General features: G+C 43.4%; 1 protein-coding gene across 4 annotated transcripts in view; it reads right to left on the bottom strand.

Annotated features, from left to right (window-relative positions):
• SLC24A2 (solute carrier family 24 member 2) overlaps positions 1-21,433 on the bottom strand; it is a 548,803-nt gene that overhangs the window by 214,043 nt on the left and 313,327 nt on the right. The window lies entirely within an intron of this gene.

Raw genomic sequence — 21,433 nt, 5'->3', positions numbered from 1 at the left:
GGGCCCTGGGCTACCGCTGAGATTGACCTCAGCCGCCATCACGGCACTACTGCCCTGACTGGCGTATGGGGCCCTGTGGGCAGAGGGGCCCGCATCGGGCCCCATCTCATCTGCTCACCAGGCCCCTACCGGCGCTGCGGCAGTTAAACGCCCGCAGCGGCCCGTGCCGCATGTCAATAGTTAACAGCCGCCAGCCAATCGGGGGCTGGCAGCTGACGTCAGCCGCAGCACGCACGTCGCCGGCGTCTGACATGATTGTCAGTCGCCGACGAGTGCGCGCTTCAGGTGTGTGTCGGGAGCTTCGCCGCAGGAGCGCGGCTAGATGAGAACTTTTTTTTTTAATTGAGAGCATCGATCCAGGTGGCCAAGGGCAGAATGCTGGAGACACTGGGGCAGAATGCTGGAGACAGATGAGGGCAGAGATGCTGGACACAGATGGGGGCAGAGATGCTGGACACAGATGAGGGCAGAGATGCTGGACACAGATGAGGCAGAGATGCTGGACACAGATGGGGCAGAGATGCTGGACACAGATGAGGGCAGAGATGCTGGACACAGATGGGACAGAGATGCTGGACACAGATGGGGCAGAGATGCTGGACACAGATGGGGGCAGAGATGCTGGACACAGATGGGGCAGAGATGCTGGACACAGATGGGGCAGAGATGCTGGACACAGATGGGGCAGAGATGCTGGACACAGATGGGGCAGAGATGCTGGACACAGATGGGGCAGAGATGCTGGACACAGATGGGGCAGAGATGCTGGACACAGATGGGGGCAGAGATGCTGGACACAGATGGGGGCAGAGATGCTGGACTCAGATGGGGCAGATGCTGGACACAGATGGGGGCAGTGATGCTGGACACAGATGGGATACAGATGCTGGACACAGATGGGGACAGAGATGCTTGACACAGATGATGGCAGAGGTTCTGGACACAGATGGGGCAGAGATGCTGGACACAGATGGGGCAAAGATGCTGGACACAGAAGAGGGCAGGGATGCTGGACACAGATGAGGGCAGAGATGCTGGGCACAGATGGGGGAGAGATGCTGGACACAGATGATGGCAGAGGTTCTGGACACAGATGGGGCAGAGATGCTGGACACAGATGGGGCAAAGATGCTGGACACAGAAGAGGGCAGAGATGCTGGACACAGATGGGGGCAGAGATGCTGGACACAGATGGGGCAGAGATGCTGGACACAGATGAGGGCAGAGATGCTGGACACAGATGAGGGCAGAGATGCTGGGCACAGATGGGGCAGAGATGCTGGACACAGATGAGGCAGAGATGCTGGACACAGATGAGGGCAGAGATGCTGGACACAGATGGGGCAGAGATGCTGGACAGAGATGAGGGCAGAGATGTTGGACACAGATGAGGGCAGAGATGTTGGACACAGATGGGACAGAGATGCTGGACACAGATGAGGGCAGAGATGCTGGACACAGATGGGGACAGAGATGCTGGACACAGATGAGGGCAGAGATGCTGGACACAGATGGGAACAGCGATGCTGGACACAGATGATGGCAGAGATGCTGGACACAGAGGAGGGCAGAGATGCTGGACACAGATGGGGCAGAGATGCTGGACACAAATGGGGCAGAATGCTGAACATACTGGGGGCAGAATGCTGGATACAGTGGGGGCAGAATACTGGACACACTGGGGGCTGAATGCTGGACACACTGGGGGCTGAATGCTTGAGACACTGGGGGCTGAATGCTGGAGACACTGGGGGCTGAATGCTGGAGACACTGGGGGCTGAATGCTTGAGACACTGGGGGCTGAATGCTGGAGACACTGAGGGCAGAAATGCTGGACACTCTGGGAGCAGAAGTGCTGGACACTCTGGGGGCAGAAATGCTGGAGACACTGGGGGCAGAAATGCTGGAGACACGGGGCAGAATGCTGGAGACATTGGGGGCAGAATGGAGATACGGGGCAGGATTGGAGACACTGGGGGCAGGACTGGAGACAGATCGTGCAGGATCATGGGGCAGGATTGGATCATGGGGCAGGATGGATACGATGGAGACAGATGGGGCAGGATGGGGAGATCATATGGGGCAGAATGGATACTCATGAGTGCAGGATGGGAGAACATATGACTGAAGCCAGGAATGAGACACACAGGGGCCAGGATGGGGAATATTATTACCATAGGGACTAATTTAGGGATATTATTACTGCAGTGATGTATTTATTTTATTTTTTGAGTATACTGTTTTAAATGAGGGGGCAGGCCTGTTACTGTGTAGAGTGATACCATATTGCCTCTTTTTCTTCAAGTGGTGTAATGTAGAAGTTGGGAAAAATTAAGTAAGGCTACTTTCACACTTGCGTTTTTAGCAATCTGTCTCAATCCATTGTTTTGGGCAAAAAACGGATCCTGCAAATGTGCCCGCAGGATGCGTTTTTTGCCCATAGACTTGAATTATCGACGGATCACGTCGTGTTTTGGCGGACCTTCGGGATGAAAAAACGTTCAATGTAATGTTTTTTCATACGTCGCGTCCGCCATTTTCTACCACGCATGCGCGGCTGTAACTCCGCCCCCTCCTCCCCGGACTTCAGAATGGGCAGTGGATGCATTGAAAAACTGCATCCGCTGCCCACGTCATGCACAAATTTCACAACGTGCGTCGGTACGTCGGCCCGACGCTTAGCGACGGACCCGTACCGACGCTTGTGTGAAAGTAGCCTAATGTGTTCTGCAAGCGGAGCTCGAGATAACTGTGTTATTTCCTGCAGAGATGAGCCCAGTCTGGAAGAAGTGATGGCGGTCTGTGCTGAATGAAAGATGAAGAATTTCACCTAGAGACGTCACTGGTGAGTCAGTGTATTACCTATACACTGACACTATACACTGTATACTATATACAGTGCTCCTGTGTATAATGTCATCAGTGAGCACTGTATAACCTCTACACAGACACTGCATACTAAGTACAGATCTCCTGATTATAATGGCACTTATGGTGATAGTATTGTGGGTTTTTTTTATTACTGATCAGTATTGCAGTATTAGGTCATTATGTGGTGGTAATATGTGGACTGGACATGGTGTTGTAGTATTTGTTCCTTGTATGTGCTATTTGGTCACTTTGTGGTGTTAATATGTGGTCTAGTCATGGTGCGGTGGTATTTGTTTCTTGTATGTGATATTATTTGGTCACTGTTGTGGTGATATGTGGCCTGGTCATGGTGTTGTATTTGTTCCTTGTATGTGATATTATTGGTCATTTTAAAAATTGAAAAATAAATAAAAATATACCTAAATTGTATTGCATATTTTAACAAATATTTAATAGGTTACAATAGAGTAGGGCCCGGCCAAACGTGTCTACCGTGTTATGGTTGTGGGTTGAAAAAATCTTTTGGTCAAAACAAAAGCTGCCAGCTATATGTGTGATCTGGTGATGGGAACTGTTAATGTGTGATAGGTGAGAAGTGGAGTTTCACTCAGCAACTATTTCTCTGGAATAATCTGGTTCAGGTATATGATGACCCAGTTGCATGACCGCGTCACATGACCAGCGGGCCCACAGAGTCTGAACAGCCCGGGGCCCTGGCTACCCTTAATCCACCTGTGTTTGTATCAATACTTATATGACAAGCCTGTGCAGGTACAGTCCGTTCAGCATAAAAATTTATGTCTACTCTTTTACAATGTTATGTACCACCAGACCTTAAAATTCACAAACTAGTAACACAATCCCTACAATTTGCATAGCAAAGGATCTATGGCTTAAAAGCCCCCTCTAACTGTAACTAAACGCTGACTATTCTTTCCTTCTTGACTTTATTGCATTTTTGTCAGTGTTATTGGTTTATCAACTGATGCATTGACTCAACTTTTAACACGTTGAGAAGTGTGTTTTATGGACAGCTTTTGTGTAATCAGTATTGATGAGCGAGCATGCTCACCACTACTCGGTACTCGCCCGAGCATCTCACTGCTCGAGATGCTCGGAGCTCGCCGAGTATTTCCTGGGTTGCTCGGCGGGAGCTCAGGTCCCCTCCCTACATGTTTGGTGCTCTTTAGAGAGCCAATAAACATGCAGGGATTGTCTGCCACACACTATAATGCCGCAGCCATGTTGTTTGTGGCATTACAGTGATTGGCCGACTGCGCAGTGTCATCATGTCTATATCAGACCTGGCACCACCATGTTCGTCACAGTCTAATCCGGAATCAGGCAGTGTAGGGAGAGGTGCTGCTGAGCTATGGAGAGATTTGCTTGTTTCTTAGTTAGTATAGGTATACCACAATATATTATACACATATCCATCTCAACTATCAGTCCTTCTGAGGACTAATCCAGCTGCATAGATATCAGTGCTAGGCAGGCAGGCAGTGAATGTGGCAGTCTGCAGTGCATATAGCAAGAGGGTCCATTCCAGTTCTATTTGCTGCTTTTACAGATAGTTCTAGGCATAGCTCCAGGTATCATGGGCCAGGAATAATTTTTTGTGGATCTTAATCCTGATTATTTGCTTAAAAAGCAATCCATTTTTCTGCTCCATTTGCTATGTTGGCACTGCAGAATACAGCCAGATCCTTTCCATATTACAGCACTAAAAATCCATCTATTTAAAACTGTGGTCTGTCCCTCACACGGATCACATACAGTGCGCTCAAAATTCTGCCATTTCTGGCCCCCATTTAAATTTTTTTGCAGTGTGTTAGCAAAGTTATTGACACCAGTTTGCTGTTAAAAATAGTTACCTGCAGGCCAGCTATCTAAAACTGTGGTTTGTCCTTCAAACGGATCACATATAAGTGCGCTCAAAATTCTGCCATTACTGGCCTCCATTGAAATTTTGTTACAATATGTCAGCAAAGTTATTGACACCAGTTTGCTGTTAAAAATAGTTACTTACAGGCAAGCTATTTAAAACTGTGGTTTGTCCGTCACACGGATCACATATAAGTGTGCTCAAAATTCTGCCATTTCTGGTCTCCATTGAAATTTTGTTGCAGTGTGTTAGCAAAGTTATTGACACCAATTTGCTGTTAAAAATTGTTACCTACAGGCGAGCTATTTAAAACGGTGGTTTGTCCGTCACATGGATCACATACAAGTGCACTCAAAATTCTGCCATTTCTGGCCTCCATTTAAATTTTGTTGCAGTGTGTTAGTGAAGTTATTGACACCAGTTTGCTGTTAAAAATAGTTACCTACAGGTCAGCTATTTAAAACTGTAGTTTATCCGTCACGTGGATCACATATAAGTTCGCTCCAAATTCAGACATTTGTAGTGAACGTGGAAAATATAGTCCTCCATTTTAAATGGGCAAGGCGCATGGCAAGGGACGTGGGACTGGACGTGATGGTGCATGCAGAGGCTGAGGCTGAGGCCGTGGGCAAGCTGAAATTGTGCCACAACAAACACCCACATCTTATCGCCTGACCTTCCTGTCCCACAGTATACCACTATTGAACCCATAGCAGTGTCAAAAAGTTGTTGGTTGGCTAGCGGATAATGCTTCCAATCGTTTTGCCACCACCACCCTGTCTTCCACATGGTCAAGTCTCAGTTGCCGAGAGTCTGGACAGCATATTTCTCACCCTGATCCTCCTTCCTCCCACCATGCCGAGTGCCCGGAGACAACTGATCCCACACTTGGACACTCTGAAGAGCTGTTCACTTTTCCATTAACAGATTTGGGCCTCTCGCCTGGTGCACTTGAAGCAGGGCAAAAGGAGATCGCATGTAGCGATGCCCAAATATTTGAGCAGCCACAGTCACATGAAGGCACGGGGGGAAAATGTCACAAGAGGTGGACGAGGATGAGACACAATGGCCAGAAAATTGGAACTCTACACTGCAGATGTTGGTAAGGATTTGTGAGCAGAAGAGGGCAGTTGTTGACTACCAGCATCAACAAGTCTGTCGTATTCAGTTCAGACTTCACACATAAGAACTCAGGAGCGGACATGGATGTCAGACATATGTACCATCCACCAAAACTTTGAGGACTCCACCAAGATGGTGAGCGGCGATGACACCATAATTAGTGTCACCATCCCACTTCTCTGTGTTCTGAAATTCTCTCTGCTCACAATCAAAGAGGATGCATTGCAGGCGGAGCACAAAGAGATGGAGCAAGGAACCATACAGGGTGATTACACACAGCACAGCCTCATCTCATCCCAACAGGAGCTAGTTTCATGCGCTATAGACGGTACTACCTGCACAACTGTCATACAGTCTGTTCAGCATGGATGGCCTGAGGACATGAAGGAGAAGGAGAGATTGGTCAGTCATCCTCTTGGTGAGGACACGGAAGTCTTGCCTGTTAGCAGTCTGGTACTCATGGCTTAGTTTATGTTACACTGACTTTCCCGTGACCTTCGCGTTCTCCAAATTTTGGGTAACAGTCATTACTGGTTTGTGACACTTCTGGACCCACGCTACATGGAGAACTTTCTATCTCTTATTCCTGAGGCGGACAGGTCTACTTAAATGGGGCAGCACCAGAAGGCTCTTGTTATGGAATTATTAAAAAAATTCCCATCTGAAAACGCTGGCGGTAGAGGTCACAGTTTTTGGACAACCAAGGAGTACAGGGAAGAGAGAGAGAGACACAACTCCAATTCAGAAGAGGCAGGGGAACACTGTCAAATTTTATGGGAGAGTTTTCTCAGACCCTCCCACCACAAAGGCCCTGAGGCACTGGGTACTCACAAGCAGTACAAATTTTGGGAAGATGCTGACGAAGTATCTTGCTGACTGTACCAACATCCTCCATGATTTCTCTGTGCATTATAATTATTAAGTATCCAAGCTGGACACTTGATATGAACTGGCTCTCTACGCCTTGGAGGTCCTGGCCTGCCCTGCCTCTAGCGTTTTGACAGAGCGGGGTTTTAGTGCCACTGGTGGAATTATAACTGATAAGCACATCCGCCTGTCAACTGAAAAAGCTGACAGGCTGACTCTTGAAAAAATGAACAAGGGCTGAATTGGTCCAGAAGTCTCAACACCACTGAATACTAGCAGCGTAACATAAACTCAAATCCAGTATCTTTTTTTTGGAGGTCTATTCCCATGCACCTCCTCACACCCACACATGGGTATACGCTTCCTGATTTTGGCTATTTGCTGTTGTCCTCCTCCTTCTCCTCATCCTCCACCACCATATCACCAGGGTGACCGTGGCCCATGATGTAACACTTACATCATTTTTTTAAAGGGTGTTTATGATGCCCATAAAAAAATTTGTTATACAGTATGTTCATGTATGCCCCGCAGGGGTAAATGTTTTTCAGCCCATACTACAAGTATAGGATACCCGTTCCTTTCTAATGGGAACATTTTTTTATGATGCCCTCCTCTACGTTTCTTCCAAAGGGCATTGGAGTAGGTCCAAATTTTTGGAAGCCCTTGCATTCACTGCATAGGCAAACAGTATGGGAGACCCACTTCCTAATAATGGGAGCATTGTTTTCAGGAGGCCCTCCTGTACGTCTCTTCAAAGGTGTATTGGGGTGCATCCAAATTTTTGGCAGCCCTGCTACTCACTGCATACACAATAACAGTATAGGAGACCAACTGTTTAATAATGGGAACAACAAAGCATAGCCGGCTGATGGCTCTCTAAGAATAGTGAGGGCCGACTGTTGGCCCTTTAAGAATAGTAAAGGCCGCCTGATGACCCTATAAAAATAGGCTTTGTGACTTTCAGAGTCCCTCCTTCAAAAATGAAACAGGATGTGTCTGATGATGTCACACACCACATGGCCAGTTAAGGTTGTAAAATATTAAGATGACATTTCTCAGTGAATGCATTTGTCTTGGTTGAAAGCAATGCTAAAGTTCAAAAACACATAAAAAACGCTGTGTGAACATAGCTCAAGGTGTGGAAGAGCATTTTTGTTTTGGATTATTTATTTAGCCTTATATACAAGTCATTACCCTGGAAAGGATGTTCCTTAACATATTTCCCAGGAAAATCCATTTTAGTTTAGTTTTTGTATGTTTTATTGTGAGTCTGTAAAAGTGGCGTAAGACTCTGACATTATTGTTCACAGCAGTGACCTGGTAGTCAGAGTCAGAAATGCTTCCAGGGGTCTTCCCCATGCTGTTCCCATATCATTTGAGTACTGTTCCCATTGATTACTGCAATTTCTAGTCTCTCTGCAGACCGAGCACCCGAGCATTCCAATTTGCTTAACCCGAGCAACGAGAACCCAAGCATTTTAGCGCTCGACCATCACTAGTAATTAGTTTTCTTGAAGTGACTAACCAAGATTGCAGACTTCACTGACCTGTCACGTCTTAATTCTGCATTTTTGTGTAAGTTTACACTGCTAGTCAGCTTGTGTTTCTCTAGTAATTTGTGTCAAAATGTTGGTGCAATTTTGGCAACTGGTGTTGCGTTTCAGGCCCCTTCATTGTTAAATCAAGACCTATTTCCATTAGGCCAAGCCCCCATGTCCAACAAGATGGAAATATTTTTTAAAACGGCAGGTGCAGGATTTTTTTTACCACAAACTGAGCAAGAATTTTGCAGCATTTAATTTAGTAAATATCTCCCACTATGACAAAGACCTTCCATGTGTTTAGGCAGATCTCCTATACAATCACATGGCTATAAAGAACAAAGGACTTGGAACAACCAAATAAAACATATATCTTCCAAATAAACTTGGAAAATTTAAAGTCCCAGTGGACTAAAATGTCTTCTCCTTTAGTGAGTAATTAAACCAATATACACAGGCAGCAGGAAATGGTAACAATAAGAATTCTACAGAGGTCTTTGGTAAATGCTGACCTCTACATTTAGGCAGTGTTGTGTATGCAACATACGGTAATGACTTAACTTGTCTGAACATGCAGACAATACCTTGATTATAAGCAAGTCTGCTGATTCTGTATAAATGCAAAAATCAAAACGTTGTACCCTAAAATAACAACCTCTGTTAATTGCTCTAGAAAGATTTATTTGCTCTAAAAAGCTTTTGCAGATTTCTGATTTTTTGCTATGTCTTTAAGCTTTTTCAGAAAATGAAATTAATGGGAGAGAATTGAGACCCCAATGAATGCCATGAACAAATGATCATTTTGGCTCTGGTGCTCTATGTAATGCATGTTCAACATTTGACTATTCTGAGCAACAAAAATGTAAAGAGGGGGATCTGTTGAACTGGACCCATAAAATAAATACAATTTTGGTGCTGAATTTGCATGCTTGCTTCTGAAAAATAACAATTTATGTTTCCATTTGGGAAATAACCAATCAACTATCTCCTGCAGAGATCAGTATAAGCTGATAGAATACAATAATGTTTCTTTTGTCTGTCCACAGAAGTTCTCTTTAAAGAAGCAATTGCATCAACATTGTTATTGTCTTAATATATTGCAATAATCATAGTGTATAACACTGTATATAGCACTGTGCTCATTTTTCCTTTCTACTTAGCTAATTCTTCTAATTTCCATTAGGACTATAAAATCATGTGATTAAAAACTGACTAGCTCAATCCGTCTAATCTCCATGTAGAAACAGGAGGTCAATTTTCCCTGTATGACTCAGTCGCTGCAAAAGTCAATGGAAGGGTGGAGGGGCGGAGCAGCTGGGTCAGGAGACGAGAGCAATGATATCTACAGGGACAAGACACTTCCTGTTTCTGCATAAAGCAGACAAAAGAGAAGAATTAGCTGGGTAGAAAAGCAAAATGAACAATTGTAAGTACACAGCGCTATATAATATGTTTGCAACATGTTAAGAGGATAAAAACTTAGCTGTGGTTCCATGCAGCTGATTTGAGCGATTCTAAATATTAAAATAAGACTTCCTGCTTAGGCTGGTATTACACTTGCCGTGTTTTTTCTGCCCATTTTTCCAACCCCAATGCATTTCTATGGGGCCGCAAAAACGGGCTGAGAAAAATCGTAGGAGCGCCGTACACCGTTTGGCCGTGAGGGCAATATTTAGGGCCGTGAAAAAATATCGAGCTATTTTTCACGGCTTATGGACACGGCCTCAATGGGGCCGCAAAGACAATGGAAGGTTGTTTTTGCGGTGCGCCGTGACTTCCGGTTTTGCGGACTGCCGTTTTTTTCCCAGTACTTTTGCTATAGTTTTGGGAATCTGAAAAATGGTGATCCGCAAGCTTTTTGCAGTCTGATATTGCGGCAGACCTTGAAAATTGTGGCTATACGGCCCGCAATAACGGGCCGCAAAAACGGGTAAGTGGAAAAGCAGTCTTAGAAAACACAGAAAGAACTATTTTACTACTTGAGTTAATTTCATGGCTCATAAAAGTTGGTAACTACTTATTGTTCATTTTGTACATTTATGTCTGCTCTTGTTAATTCCATTATATTTAAGAAAATCAGAACCACAAGATACAACACAGAATCATGTTTGCAGAAAACATGTATACCTACAAACAAGAGACTGGGCTGCCATTTTGCTTGCTCATAAATCTGGTAAAATTCTTGACACACAATTCCAGCAACACATATAGTATAACCATACTATTTTAGAGACAGAAACAATAACAGCTTTTATCCATAAACTCAGATCCAGAAATCAAACTGTTAGAGCTTCCCACAGAGTTCTGTCTTTTCTTGAGACGCTGATCTGCACCCAGTTTAGTACAATAAATCAAAGACTAGTAAGGATTGCTGTGCTATTATATAATTTTATTCAGCTCTGAGATTCTTACACTCTTTTGCCCTCTTATGCTAACTTCAGTGGTTCATATTCACTGCAGGGTATTAAGTTTGTAACATTTTCACTAAAATGTAAGCTTTTAAAAATTCTATTATAACATACACAACACTTTAACGAGGACAAGATCTTGTCTTCACAACTTAAAATAAAATGGGTATGAACAATGTAAATACAGATATATACATTTTGAGTAAGATGTCATCGTAAAAAATTTTTAAATAACATGGATGTTTTGAATTGAACACTGGAATACATTCGGGAACTCTGTAGTTTATATGTATTTAACAGGTTAATCTACAATTTGGAGTGATTAAACAGGTATTATTAAGTTCTTAAACTGCTTTAATTAGTTAGACAGCATGAAAATAAGCAAGTTTGCATTTGATTTGCTTTTGCTATCTGGCTGTCATTCTCCTGCAATGACAACTTTTATCTTTCATACTGTATAGCTCCATGGAGCTTGGCCTCTAGACCATGGCCAAGAGTGCGCAGTAGCTACATTCCAAGAGAGGGGTTAGCTACTAACATACCAGCCACCTCTCTCCAGCCCATTGATTTGTACATAGCAGTTAGGCCGGCCTCACACTCAGCGTATAAAAATACGGTCCGTAATTTACAGCCGTAATACACAGAAAAGTCCCCAAAATAGTGGTCCGTATCTCATCCGTAGGCAGGGTGTGCCAGCGTATTTTGCGCATGGCATCCTCTGTATGTAATCCGTATGGCATCCGTACTGCGAGATTTTCTCGCAGGCTTGCGAAACCGACATACGGACATACAATGGATCCATTTTCTCAAAAAATCGTAAAAACATATATACTGTCCATATATATATATACATATATATATGTCAGTGAGACACACATATATATATATTAATATATCATACAGCGCTGGATAGCTTAAAAGCCGGTAATTCAATTGCCGGCTTTTGCTATCTCCTTCCCAAACCCGACATGATATGAGACATGGTTTACATACAGTAAACCATCTCATATCCTTTTTTTTTGCATATTCCACACTACTAATGTTAGTAGTGTGCATGTGCAAAATTTGGGCGCTCTAGCTATTAATTTAAAGGGTTAAATCGTGGGAAAAATTGGCATGGGCTCCCGCGCAATTTTCTCCGCCAGAATGGTAAAGCCAGTGACTGAGGGCAGATATTAATAGCCTGGAGAGGGTCCATGGTTATTGCCCCCCCCCCCCCCGGCTAAAAACATCTGCCCCCAGCCACCCCAGAAAAGGCACATCTGGAAGATGCGCCTTTTCTGGCACTTGGCCACTCTCTTCCCATTCCCGTGTAGAGGTGGGATATGGGGTAATGAAGGGTTAATGTCACCTTGCTATTGTAAGGTGACATTAAGCCAGATTAATAATGGAGAGGCGTCAATTATGACACCTATCCATTATTAATCCAATAGTATGAAATGGTTAAAAAACACACACACACATTATTACAAAGTCTTTTAATGAAATAAATACACAGGTTGTTGGAATAGTTTATTATACTGGTAATCCACCTGAAGACCCTCGCTCTGTAAAAAAGGTAAAATAAAAAAACAACAATATCCCATACTTTCCGATGATCAGTCTCGTCCCACGCTGTAAATCCATCTGAAGGGGTTAACTAATTTTACAAGCAGTAGCCTGCTAATGCAGCTGTGCTCCTGCCAGTAAAACCCAAGAGAATGAATGGAATGTAGGTCAATGACCTGTAGTTACCTTCAGTTGCGGTGAGGCGCCCTCTGCTGGATATCCTCATACGAACTCGAGCCTGGGAACTTTTCAGAATATTTTCCCAGGCTTGAGTTCATATGAGGACATCCAGCAGATGGCGCATCACCGCAACTCGAGGTAACTACAGGTCATTCACCTACATTCCATTCATTCTCTTGGGTTTTACTGGCAGGAGCACAGCTGCATTAGCAGGCTACTGCTTGTAAACTTAGTTAACCCTTTCAGATGGACTTACAGCGTGGGACGAGACTGATCGTCGGAAGGTATGGAATATTGTTGTTTGTTTTGTTTACATTTGTTCCAGGTGACAAGGGTCTTCAGGTGGATTACCAGTATAATAAAATATTACAACAACCTGTGTGAATGCTTTTCTGCCCAATGATTACAGAAGTATTCTAAGAGTGATATCTTTAATAATAATGAAAATAATAATTTTATTTATATAGTGCCAACTTATTCCGCAGCGCTTTACAAATTATAGAGGGGACTTGTACAGACAATAGACATTACAGCATAACAGAAATCACAGTTCAAAATAGATACCAAGAGGAATGAGGGCCCTGCTCGCAAGCTTACAAACTATGAGGAAAAGGGGAGACACGAGAGGTGGATGGTAACAATTGCTTTAGTTATTCGGACCAGCCATAGTGTAAGGCTCGGGTTTTCATGTAAAGCTGCATGAACCAGTTAACTGCCTAAGTATATAACAGTACATTCACAGAGGGCTATTAACTGCATAAAGTGTATGAGAACATGATACGAGGAACTTTTGTTTTTTTTTTATGATAGGCCACACCGGGATCATTAGGTTAATGTGTTGAGGCGGTAGGCCAATCTGAACAAATGAGTTTTTAGGGCACGCTTAAAACTGTGTGGATTGGGGATTAATCGTATTAACCTGGGTAGTGCATTCCAAAGAATCAGCGCAGCACGTGTAAAGTCTTGGAGACGGGAATGGGAGGTTCTGATTATTGAGGATGCTAACCTGAGGTCATCAGCGGAGCGGAGGGCACAAGTAGGGTGGTAGACTGAGACCAGAGAGGAGATGTAGGGTGGTGCTGAGCCATGGAGTGCTTTGTGGATGAGGGTAGTAGTTTTGTACTGGATTCTGGAGTGGATGGGTAGCCAGTGTAATGACTGGCACAAGGAAGAGGCATCGGTGTAACGGTTGGTGAGGAATATGATCCTGGCTGCAGCATTCAGGACAGATTGGAGCGGGGAGAGTTTGGTAAGAGGGAGGCCGATTAGTAGAGAGTTACAATAGTCCAGACGAGAATGAATAAGTGAAACAGTAAGAGTTTTTGCAGAGTTGAAAGTAAGAAAAGGGCGAATTCTAGAAATGTTTTTGAGGTGCAGATAAGAAGAGCGAGCCAGTGATCGGATGTGGGGGGTGAATGAAAGCTCGGAATCAAGGATGACCCCAAGGCAGCGGGCATGTTGCTTTGGAGTGATGGTGGAACCACACACGGAGATGGCAATGTCAGGCAAAGGTAGGTTAGTAGAGAGAGAAAACACGAGGAGTTCAGATTTTGACAGGTTCAGTTTCAGATAGAGGGAGGACATGATGTTAGAGACAGCAGTAAGACAATCACTGTTGTTTTCTAAAAAGGTCGGCGTGATATCAGAAGAGGTGTATAATTGGGTGTCGTAAGCATAGAGATGGTACTGGAAACCAAATCTACTGATTGTTTGTCCAATATGGGCAGTATACAAAGAGAAGAGGAGGGGCCTAGGACTGATCCTTGAGGAACCCCAACAGTAAGGGGAAGGTGAGAGGAGGAGGAACCAGCAAAATATACAGTGAAGGATCGGTCAGAGAGATAGGAGGAGAACCAGGAGAGAACGGTGTCCTTGAAGCCGATGGAGCGGAGCATATTGAGGAGGAGCTGATGATCCACAGTATCGAATGCTGCGGAGAGATCCAAGAGAATTAGAATGGAGTAGTGACCATTAGATTTAGCTGTTAGTAGGTCATTAGAGACTTTAGTGAGGGCAGTTTCAGTAGAGTGTAAAGAGCGGAAACCAGATTGAAGAGGGCCTAGAAGAGAGTTATCTGAGAGATAGCGGGTAAGATGGGAGTGGACCAGGCTTTCGAGGAGTTTAGAGATGCAGGGAAGATTAGAGACAGGTCTATAGTTAGCGGCACAGTTTTGGTCGAGGGATGGTTTTTTAAGTAATGGATGTATGATGGCATGCTTAAATGAGGAGGGAAAAATACTGGAAATGAGAGAAAGGTTGAATATTTTTGATAGGTGAGAGGTGACAGCCGGGGAAAGGGACTGGAGGAGATGTGACGGAATGGGGTCACTGGTGCAAGTGGTTGGGCGAGAAGTTGCAAGGAGCCTGATTACTTCTTCTTCTGTAACTGGTTCAAAGTCAGAGAGTAAACTAGACGCAATGGGGGAGGGAGGACAGTGCATGGTATGAAGAGATTGGGAGATGATTTCCTGTCGAATGTGGTCAATTTTTTCTTTGAAGTAATTGGCCAGATCGTCAGCATGGAGATCCGTGGTTGGGGCCTGCACTCTTGGGTTGAGTAGGGACTGGAAAGTGTCAAAGAGACGTTCAGGTTTATTTGACAGTGAGGTGATGAGGGTGTTGAAATAGGTTTGTTTGGAGAGGTGAAGGGCAGAGTTCTATGTTTTTAGCATGAATTTATAATGGATGAAATCTTCGGGTAGATTAGATTTTCTCCACAGACGTACGGCGCACCTGGAGCACCACTGCAGGAAACGTGTTTGCAGCGTGTGCCACGGTTGTCGCCGTCTGTGCTGAGTTGTTCTATGTATAGGAGGTGCAGCTTCATCCAGGGCACTTTGCAGGGTTTCATTGTAATGCTTCAGAGCAGAATCAGGACATGAGATGGAGGAGATTGGGGCCAATGATGAATGCAAGTTCTTCATAAGTTTCTGGGTGTTAATGGCCTGTATGTTTCTATAAGTGTGGAAAGTGGGGGTGACCTGAGCGGGATGGCAGTTCTTGATAGAGAATGAAAGAAGGTTGTGGTCAGAGAGCGGGAGAGGGGAGTTTGTGAAATCATCCACTGAGCAAAGCCGGGAGAAGACCAAGTCAAGGGAGTTTCCATCTTCATGTGTTGAAGAGTTAGTATGCTGCGAGAGGCCGAAAGAGGAGGTTAGAGATAAAAGATGAGAAGCAGATGGGGAGAGGGGAGAAGCAATGTGGATGTTGAAATCACCCATGATAAGGGTGGGGGTGTCACAGGAGAGAAAGTGTGGAAGCCAGGTGGCAAAGTGATCCAGGAACTGATGAGAGGGGCCGGGAGGACGATACACCACCGCCACTCGCATGGAGAAGGGGACGTAGAGTCTGACAGCATGGACCTCAAAGGAAGGGAATACAAGTGAGGGTACTTGGGGGATAATTTGGAAGGTACATTTGGGTGAAAGGAGCAGACCAACGCCTCCACCTGCTCTGTTGTCTGATCTTGGGGTATGAGAAAAGTGTAGTCCACCATATGAAAGAGCAGCAGCAGCGGTGGTGTCTGACTGCTGGATCCAGGTTTCAGTAAGGGCCAGGAGATTAAGACAGTTAGAAAGGAAGAAGTCATGAATGAAGGAGAGTTTATTACACACAGAGCGAGAATTCCAAAGGGCACAATTGAAAGATACAGAAGGCATGCATGGAATATTAATAAGGTTAGAGGGGTTTCTGAGTGTAGCAGTTGGGAGGTTTGACTGGCTATAACATGGGGGGCCGGGGTTGGGAGAGATGTCTCCAGCAACTAGGAGAAAGAGGATAGAAAGAGTGAGTAGGTGGTTAAGTGATTTGTGAGAGGTTACCTTTATTGGCTAACCAGAAAATAATATTTTCTAATAATAATATAATAATATATATAAATAATATAATATGCAAGCTTTCAGAGCACAGAGGCTCCTTCTTCAGGCAAGATTACAAATAGATTAATAAGAAAAAAGCACAATATTTAAAGAATAGTACAGCAGGACATTTGTTAGGGGGTGGGAAGTGTGATAAGTCCATACATAAGCCAAGATAATCAAATTAGGCATTTTCTTACAAATGGAGAGGCACTGGGAACAATATTCTTAGTTATCTGGAGTATGTCAGGTGGAGGTGTGAATTGTATGCGGCGATACCAAATATGTGTAGGTTTTTTTTACTGTTTTATGTTGAATGGGGCGAAAGGGGGAGTGATTTAAACTTTTATATTTTTTGTTTACTTTTTTCATATTTTGTTAAACTTTTTTTTAACTTTTGCCATGCTTCAATAAGAAGTTTGCATAGCCTGATCGGCTCTGCTACATAGCAGTGATCATCAGATTGCTTCTATGTAGCTGAATTACAGGCTTGCTATGAGCGCCTACCACAGGGTGGCGCTCACAGCAAGCCGGCATCAGCAACCATAGAGGTCTCAAGGAGACCTCTGGTTGCTATGCCGATGCATCGCTGACCCCCGATCATGTGACGGGGGTCGGCGATGAGCTCATTTCCGGCCCAATGGCCGGAAGCGCCGGTTAAATGCCGCTGTCAGCATTTCTTATACTGCTGAGGTAAAATGAAAGCTGTGGTCTGATTGGTTGCTATAGACACCACCACACTGTTACTAAAACAAAATCTGCCTTTACTGCTCATAACAACCAATCACATCACAGCTTTTATTTCTTATACTACTGAGGTATATTTTGTATATTTTTGGCTTCAATAAAAAAAAGTCTTGTTCATCTTGCTTGTAAGTGATTTCAGATGTATTTTTTCAAAATCCATACCTGTTGGCTAAAAACAGAAGTTTTTTTTTAAAAATCTGGGTATATGAAATTATAAGAATCAGTCATTGGACTTGAAACAAATTTCATAAATCCAAATTTCTGCATACCTGTGTAAATAAACAAAAAACAGGCTGCTGATTTCTATACTAAGGCTATGTGCACACGTTGCGGATTAGGCTTAGGAATTTCTGGTGCGGATTCTGCCTCTCCTTTCAAAAAATGCACCTGCGGTCCCGCAGCGTTTTTTGTGCGGTTCCGCACCGTTTTTTGTGCGTTTTTGCTGTGGTTTTCTTGCGGATTTGCTGCGGTTTTTACCCCTGCGGTGTTCTATAATGGAATGGGTACAAAAACGCTGCAGATTCACAAAAAAGAAGTGTGCACAACATTTTTTTTTTTTTCATTGATTTACATTGTACTGTAAATCAATTGCTGATCTGCAGCGTTTCTGCACCTCAAACAATGCTGCGGATCCGCAGAGAATCCGCAACGTGTGCACATACCCTAAAGGTACCTAGTAAATCAATATAACAACACCATTTTGCCCATACCTTTAGTTTAACCACTTAGTGACCGGGCCATTTTTTAAAATTCTGACCAATGTCACTTTATGTGGTGATAACTCTAGATTGCTTCAACAAACCCCAGTGATTTTGAGTTTGTTTTTTCATGGCACATTATAATGTATGATAATGGTAAACTTATGTTGATAATGGCAAACTTATGTTGTTTTGTGTGTTTATATAAAAAATATCAGAAATTTGACAAAATTGTAAAAAAAATTAGCAGTTTTCAAACTTTGAATGATTATCCCTTTAATTCAGATAGTCACACCAAAGAAAAACATTAATAAATAACATTTCCCACATGTCTGCTTACATCAGTACCATTTTTAAAACGTTATTTTATTAGCCTTTTAGGAATTTAGGAAGTTTAAAAATGTAGCTGTAGTTTTTCATTTTATCAAGGAATTTTACAAAAAAAAATTTTTGAGGGACCTATCCAGGTTTGAAGTTACTTCGGGGGTCCTATATATTGGAAAACCTCAAAAGTGATACCATTTTAAAAACAGCACACCTCCACATATTGAAAACTTCTGTCAGGTAGTTTATTAACTCTTCAGATGACTTTCAGGAATTAATGCAAGGTGACATGACAGTAATGAAAAAGTAAATATAAGAAAACTGACTGAACAGAGAACTAGTCTGAACTGGTGCATAACCAAAAAAGGCTTACATGGCAAATAGATCAATGGCTGCACTCAACTGTACTAAAGCAAGGAAATGTGCGATACATGAAATGTGAATAGCATAATGGCTTGTGAAATCTATGAAAAACCACATGAGATGCTTAGCACAAGATTTGGCCAAAAATTGTGAGCCCATCCACCAAACGTCAAGGTAATCTCAGATCGGATGGGTACCTGACCTGACTGCCTAGTGTGAACACTTACCTCTGCCAAATCTTGTGCTAAGCATCTCATGTGTTTTTTCATAGATTTCACAAGCCATTATGCTATTCACATTTCATGTATCGCACATTTCCTTGCTTTAGTACAGTTGAGTGCAGCCATTGATCTATTTGCTATGTAAGCCTTTTTTGCGCGGGAGCCCACGCCGTTTTTTTTTTTTTAAATTCAACGCTCATTAAGGCCTCTTTCACACTTGCGTCGGTACGGGTACGTCGCTATGCGTCGGGCCGACATGCCGACGCACGTTGTGAAATTTGTGCACGATGTGGGCGGCGGATTAAGTTTTTCAACGCATCCGCTGCCCATTCTGAAGTCCGGGGAGGAGGGGGCGGAGTTTCGGCCGCGCATGCGTGGTAGAAAATGGCGGACGCGACGGACAAAAATTGTTCACTTGAACGTTTTTTCGTGCCGACGGTCCGCCAAAACACAAGTCTATGGGTAAAAAACACACCCTGCGAGCACATTTGCAGGATCCGTTTTTTTCCCAAAACGACAGATTGCTAAAAACGCAAGTGTGAAAGTAGCCTTAGAAACATCGGCCTTTCTATTATATATCTATGGATATATCTATCCATAGATATATTTATAGATAGATATATCTATAGATACATAGATATATCTATCCATATATCTGGATGCTTTCACACATCAGGTTTTTCCCGTCAGGCACAATCCGGCGTGTTTTGAAAAAAACGGATGCATCGGAAAAAAACTGATCCGGCGGAAAAAAACGGATCCTGCGGGAAAAAAAAGGAACTGGTGGAAAAAGCGGATCTGGCGGAAAAAAAACAGATCCGGCGGAAAAAAACAGATCCTGCGGAAAAAAACGGATCAGGCGGAAAAAAAACGTATCCAGAAGAAAAAAACTGATCTGGCAGAAAAAGACAGATGGCCACACGTCACGTCAGGCCTTGTTTATTTGTTTCATATGTAGTATGTAGTATGGATGTAGTATGTATGTAGTATTTTTTTTTTCACATTAAACACATTAGCCGGATGATGGGACTACTACTGTCCCATCATTGGCTAATGTGTCACTGTAGCAGGCATCGTCCGATGGGACTTGTAGTCACGAGAAAACATTGTCAGAATCACCGGGATCCGTTGAAGCGTTCCAGAGTTATAACCTCATAAAGGGACCGTGGTCAGAATTGTAAAAATCGGCTCGGTCATTAACATGCAAGCCACCCTTGGGGTTTAAGGGGTTAAGGAGTTAACATGGGATGAGGTTCTCTTTAAGGTTGCCGTCACACTAGCAATATTTGGTCAGTATTTTACATAAGTATTTGTAAGCCAAAACCAGGAGTGGGTGATAAATACAGAAGTGGTGCATATTTTTCTATTTTACTTTTCCTCTAATTGTTCCACTCCTGGTTTTGGCTACAAATACTGATGTAAAATACTGACCAAATACTGATAGTGTGACGGCAGCCTAAGGCCGGGGTCACACTAGACCGTAATACAGCCGAGTGCAATGCGATAAAAAATCGCATTGCACTCGGACCAATGTTACCATATGGGGCCGCTCCCACCAGCCGACTTTTTGTCGGCCGTTTTCCTCGGTCCGAGACAATCGCAGCATGCTGAGATTGTCTCGGACCGAGGAAATCTCTCGGCTCACTCGCACCCATATAAGCCTATGGGTCCGAGTGAGACAGCGCACACCACTCGGATATCATCCGAGTGATGTGCGCTATAAGCGGACCTCAGCAATGGAGGAGATGGAGAAATTCATTTCTCTGCCTCCTCCGCAGCTGTGCTCCGATCCTCCCTGTGTGAGAGAATCGGAGCACAGACGCATGACACTCGGCTCCTGCTCTGCTGCGAGCAGGAGCCGAGTGTCATTAGCATATCGCATCCGATGCTCTCGCATGATCTCGCATGATCTGGACCTGTAGAAGCGCTCTGGTGTAGCGCGAAACGGCCGTCGTCTCGTCTGCAACACTCTCCTCTGTTACCCTCTACTCCCCCGTGCCGTGAAGAATGTACCGTTTGGTATTGCAATAAAGGACACTTGAAACTGCATCTTGGTGAGTGCATCTACGTTTCTTGTATTGCTGGAATACGCTAGTGTGACCCCGGCCTAAAACAGTAATGTTTGTAGTAATGAAGGATTTCAGTTTTGATCAACTGAATTATAAAAAATATTTATTGGTTGAACATGGAGATGGGAAACATGGAATATATGGAAGCTGAATGTCATTTAATAGTTTTTCATTATAAATTATAGTACAAAACAAGCAAATATGGACAGCAACTGGCTCCAATGTTTCAGCAAGTGCTGACACACACTTTTATAAGTGACTATGGAGGTCTCGAAAGGAAAGGAAAGGTGCTTTTCCATCGAATATGAAATATTAGATTTTCTTTGTTGAGATTTATTAAGATAATTTTTGAAGAAATAATAATGACTGGATGTATGCCTTTATATAATCACCCATGGGTATAATTTTATTTTTATGAGCTTGCAGTTGTCAGAGCATGCTGTAGTTTTTCTACAGCCAGAGAGTCAGATTGCTTGCACATTTAGTTAGAGGATATTGAAATACTGATTATTGGTTAGAACTGTAGCTACTCAAATAACCAAAGGTTTATTTTTTTTTCTATTTTCAGAAGTAATACGGTATATAGTATAATGAATAGAAAATACACAGTAGTTAAATTTGTCATTTAAAATAAATTTAATCAAATAAATAATTTAAATATACATTTGTACAATGATGATTCTATCCTTTCAGCCGTGTAAGACCCTCGGATACTCTGTAGGTCAGTTCTCG

Source organism: Ranitomeya imitator, chromosome 1, assembly GCF_032444005.1.
Source record: "Ranitomeya imitator isolate aRanImi1 chromosome 1, aRanImi1.pri, whole genome shotgun sequence".
Lineage (NCBI taxonomy): Eukaryota > Metazoa > Chordata > Amphibia > Anura > Dendrobatidae > Ranitomeya > Ranitomeya imitator.
This window is presented reverse-complemented; position numbering and strand designations above follow the sequence as displayed.